The sequence below is a fragment of the Pseudorca crassidens genome, chromosome 17 (genome assembly GCF_039906515.1).
Source record: "Pseudorca crassidens isolate mPseCra1 chromosome 17, mPseCra1.hap1, whole genome shotgun sequence".
NCBI classification, from domain to species: Eukaryota; Metazoa; Chordata; class Mammalia; order Artiodactyla; family Delphinidae; genus Pseudorca; species Pseudorca crassidens.
Genome location: NC_090312.1, coordinates 79,864,098 through 79,869,327, shown reverse-complemented (window position 1 = coordinate 79,869,327; position 5,230 = coordinate 79,864,098).

Here is a 5,230-nt window from a genome sequence, read left to right as displayed (position 1 = left end):
TCCCTGTAACGTTTGCCTTGGCTGCAGAGCTAAGCTGTAACGGCATCAGTTAACATCTCCCGCTTTGCCCCATCCATTTCCTGCTTGTCGCACAACATTTTACTTGAATCGTGTTCAGATTCCCCCTTCTGAACAAACCTGTGCTTATTCCATGATCGGGTCCCAACATAATCAAGTCATGTTTGTTCATGTATTCTCTTTTACTTTTATAGAGTGGATAAAAAAATGCAATTATATTATATTCTAAGATATATATATATATAATATAATTATATTCTATTTTTTTTGCTTTCCAACACTACTTTGTATTTTATAAAAATATGTGTAAAACAAGGAAAATAAATATAAATGGAATAATATTTTGAAAATCATTTATGAGTTTGCCTTTTTGCCTTTTTGCCTTTGCCAGCCTGAAGCGTATGTGTCTGGGAGGAGATTTGTACCTATTACAGGAGTTAAGGAGAAAGACGGAGGCAACATTCAGCGTCTGATATTCATAAGATTTTACAACAGGTCGAGGGTCTTGAGGGCCAGGTGTTGCTCGGGGAAAGGCCTTCCCATCCCCTTCTCTCCTCCCTAGGCTTATCTACCGCAACACTGGAGACCCAAGCTCTGTGTGTTCTCCTATAATTCAGAGATTCCCTTTCTGCCCAAGAGGTAGAGGCTATTAACTTGATGCTCTGTGGTAAAAAGAAGATAGATTTAAGGGAAATGAAAGGAAAGCTTTCTCCTTCTGGTCTCCAGAGACGGTAAGAAGAACAAAAAGAGGCAGAGACAGAAGCCTGCCCCACATCCGCCCGGGGCCCAGAAAGGGGGTGAGATAGAAGTCAAGGGACAGAACACCAGCGATGGCTGAACCCTCTGACTTCCATTCTCCCTGGGGTTTCTGGGAGAACCCCTTCCTCATGACCACCTACAGCCCATGTGTAGCTAAGCCGGCAGAGGCAGGACTTGAGGTCTTACTCTTCCAAACTGTCCTTGGCTTTCTCACGGGATGGACAGAAAACTGTGGCCGCTGAGGGTCTGGCGGCAGAGCTTGCCAGAGGGCATATGCCAGAGGGCGACGGACAGTGTCCTGTGGCGAGGAATGCAAGCATTCAGTTAAGGATGCCTGACCCACAGCCAAGTGGGAATCCCAACCAGGCCAGAGAGGAATCTGTGGTGCCAGGGAGAGTAGAGCCAAGGGAAGCTGGGAGCACTGCTGAGACACGACCACGTGTTCCCCAGCCTCAGCCAGCGGGGACCCAGCACCCAGACTCACACTGGAGAAGCCAGAGGACCCTGGGCCCAGGGGCTCCCAATGTCTCCTCTGTGCTTTGTGGTCAACCAAGCCTTAAACGTCATCTTGAAAAGAGGGAGCCAGGAGAGAGATGGACCACTGTTCAGACTGGTACCTCACTGTTCATCTTTATGGACTGAAATGTTAGTTATGTTTGCCCAACGACCATCAGTGGAGATTCATAAAGGAAACGAGATCACTATAAATGAAATAAATTACATTTTTTTTGCAGATCTAAGCTGTCATCGGAGTTAAAATGCTCAGTGCACTACACAAATATGAGGAAGTGAATCTAAAGTAGATTCGAAAGAAAATAATACTCTTGTGCTAACGGACGGTTAACTTACCTTTAAAAAACATCATCGTGATGGGATTGATTAGGTTTAAAAAAGGCGTGAAGCGCGTACATCAAAGCAAGATGTTTACCTTCGGAGTCAGCTTTTGAACAGTCCTATTAAAACTGCATTAATTAGGGCTTCCCTGGCTTCCCTTATTTTATTTTTAAAATAAATTTTAAAAAAAAAGAAAAAGGCTGATAAATTTGTATGTTAAATAATCACTATTATGTGGCAACTAAAAAAAAGAGAGAGAGAAAAAGAACACACTTGGAAAAATATTTGTACCATATTCACAAAATATGAGTATTCCTTATATATAAAAACTTCTACAAATAGAGAGAAAAAGGCCAACGGTGGTAACAATGGTTCCCTGCCCAAATCTTAGATTTTCGGTGATTGTGTTGGTTTCTTATTCTGAGGCTGTGTATGTAGTGTGCGCTGGGGCAAATGAGCTAATTAGCTTTTTGACCTTAAAAACTGGATTTTCAGACTGTTTGAGATGTAAAATGAATGAGATTATGTAAAAATCTTGTAGAGCTAATTTTGAATGTAAAATTGGAAATTCATGATGTATTCTATCTTAAAACATACATTTCCTAGCTTTTTTTTAATCAAAAAAATTTAGAAAAAAATGACTAACTCTGCTGCAGGGAGTACCTGAGGGTGCAGATTTATGCTAAAGAAACTGACACTTCTTGGGGAATGGCAGGGCCCAGGTCTGGGGCAGGAGATGAGCAACAACCCTTGAACATCTTATACCTAAACCAAGGAAGACATCCAAGGTTACTAGGGTCATGGCACAAAGATTCAGGACCCATCTTGAAAAGGTTGCCATGGACCAAAGATGGAACCATTTGAGAATCAATAAGCACAAGAGTATTATTATTATTATTTGGTTTTCGAAAGACTTTAATTAATGCAGTATTTTTTTGTGTGTGTGGTACGTGGGCCTCTCACTGTTGTGGACTCTTCCGTTGTGGAGCACAGGTTCCGGACGCGCACGCCCAGCGGCCATGGCTCACGGGCCCAGCCGCTCCGCGGCATGTGGGAATCTTCCCAGACCGGGGCTCGAACCCGTGTCCGCTGCACTGGCAGGCAGATTCTCAACCACTGCGCCACCAGGGAAGCCCCAGCCTTTTTCTTATTGCTTCTGAGTTTTGAGTCATACTTAAGAAAGTTTTCCTTACTACCAATTTACAGAGAAAGTCACCTACATTTTTGTCTAAAGTCTTTGCTTGATGTCATATTTTACGTGTAAATCTCTGGTGTATTTGCAATTTATCTGAAGTTCAATGGGAGGAATAGTTGTTTTTTATAGTATACTTTTTCAGTAATCCCAGTGCGGTTTATTAAAAGTCCATCTATTACCCATGTATTTGAGTTGCTGCTTTTGTTGTACTGCTAAATGTCACTATGCACGTGAATCTAATTTTCCATTTTGTTCCATTGCTCGGTCTATATAAACCAAAACCAAATTTTAATTACAGAGGCTTTATATTATCTTTCAGTATTTTGTAGGGAGTATTCCAATTCATTGCTCTTCTTTTTCTAATAGGGTTTTCTAGCTATTCTTGCTTATTTTCTCACAAATAAACCCTACCCCCCAAATCTGATGGCATTTTGATACGGAGTATATTAAATATATAAATCATTTTTTAAGAATAGCTGATATCTTCATGATGTTGAATCTTTCTATTCATAAACATGGTATGTCCTGCTGCTTATTCAATTTGAATTGTGTCTCTCAGGATGTCATACAGTTTTCCTCATAGACAATTTTGAAATTACTTTTTAAGTTAATATTACAATATTTTTTTCTGGTTTGCTGTCATAAACACAGTCTTTTATTCCATTACATTTTATAACAGGTTAGTGTTTGAGTATATGAATATAAGAAGCTTTTGGTAACCTACTACGTTACAAAATTTTTTACTAAATTATTATTTAAAGTAACTTTCCTTTCACTTTTTGAGGTTTTCTAAATATATAATCACATCATCTGCAAGTACAGACAGTTTTACCTTTTCCTTTCCAATCCTTATGCCTCTAATTGTTCTATTTTTATCTAATTGCACTGAGTAATTCTTCCAACACAATGTTTAACATAAGAAGGCTTTTCCCCCCTGAATCTAACAAGAAAACCTCTAGTGTTTCTCCATTAAGTAAGATGAAGGCTTTGGAGATAGTGCGCGCACACACACACACACACACACACACACGCACATATGCACGCACACACACACATATGCACGCACACACACACACACACGCACATATGCAGGCACACACACACACACACACACAGTAGAGATATTGTAAGTTTTAAGGAAGTATTCATTGATTCCTACTTCATTTTGTCTTTTTCACATGAATGGTTGTTGAATTTTGTCAAATGTATTTTCTGTGTCTATAAAGACAATCATATTATTTTTCTCCCAAACTCTATTAATATGATGGATTATACAAATGCATTGCCTAATATTGATCTATCCTTGTATTTCTGAAATAAAACACATTTGGTCATAGTTTCTTAATTTTAATGTACTTTTAGATTGTATTTGCTGATAATTTATTTAAGATTTTTACATCAATACTAATAGGTGAAACTGGCCTGTAATTTCCTTTCTGTTGCAATCTTTGTCAAGTGTAAGGATCAATGTTACATCCACTGTATACAAAGTAGAAATTCCCCATTTTATATATACTCCGAGTTGAGTAGAATTGAGATTACCTTATCCTTAATAATTGGGTAGATAGAACCTACGAAGCCATATGGACCGGTTTGGTTGGAGACATTCTAACTGATTTCTTTGTTCTGTTGTAATTAGTCTGTTTAGGCTCTCTGTCTTCGTTGAAGTCAATTTTGGTAAGTTGTATTTTTCTTTAAAAATAATTATCAATTTTATTTATTCATCATTCAGTTATTTCACTTACTATGTGGTTTGTTTCAGACAATGCAATTTTGCAAATGTGACACCAGCTAAGGCTTGAAAAGCACTTGTGCACCGAGGCTTGCTCTCTTGCTGCAGTTGAAGTGTTGTGACCACCATGTAAATGAGCCTGAGCTAACCTGCTGGAGGCTGAAAGACCACGTGGGAAGAACCAGGATGCCGCAGCCATCAGCCTGCCAGTGGTCAGATGCCCTAGTGAAGCCAGGTTGGACCCTCCAGACACCAGCTGATCCAAAAGCCCCATAAAGATTAGCCAAGGTGGCCTAAACCAGAGGACCATCCAGTCAAAACACAGAGAGAGGAAAAACAGTTGATTATTTTCAGCTGCTGACCCTGAGGCTGTTTGTTTTGCAGCATAAGCCTATTGATATAGAAGCCAACACCAAACAGAATCACAAAATTCTGCGGGGGGAGCTATTTAAATAGAGAGCCACTGAAGAGGTGATGTTTAAGCTGAGGTCTGAAGGGTGAAAAGAGCCGAGGTTTTGAATGACGTGAAGGTGGGGATGGGGATGAGGATGGAGAGGGAAGAGAAGAACAAAAGCTGAGGGTAGAGCCGTAAGGCTTTTCAGGGGATTGTAAAACAACATATGGAATTTGGAGTTTACATGCGCTAAGAAGCGTGAAAAGGGTCATGAGGAGGAATGTAACATGGGGTTTCT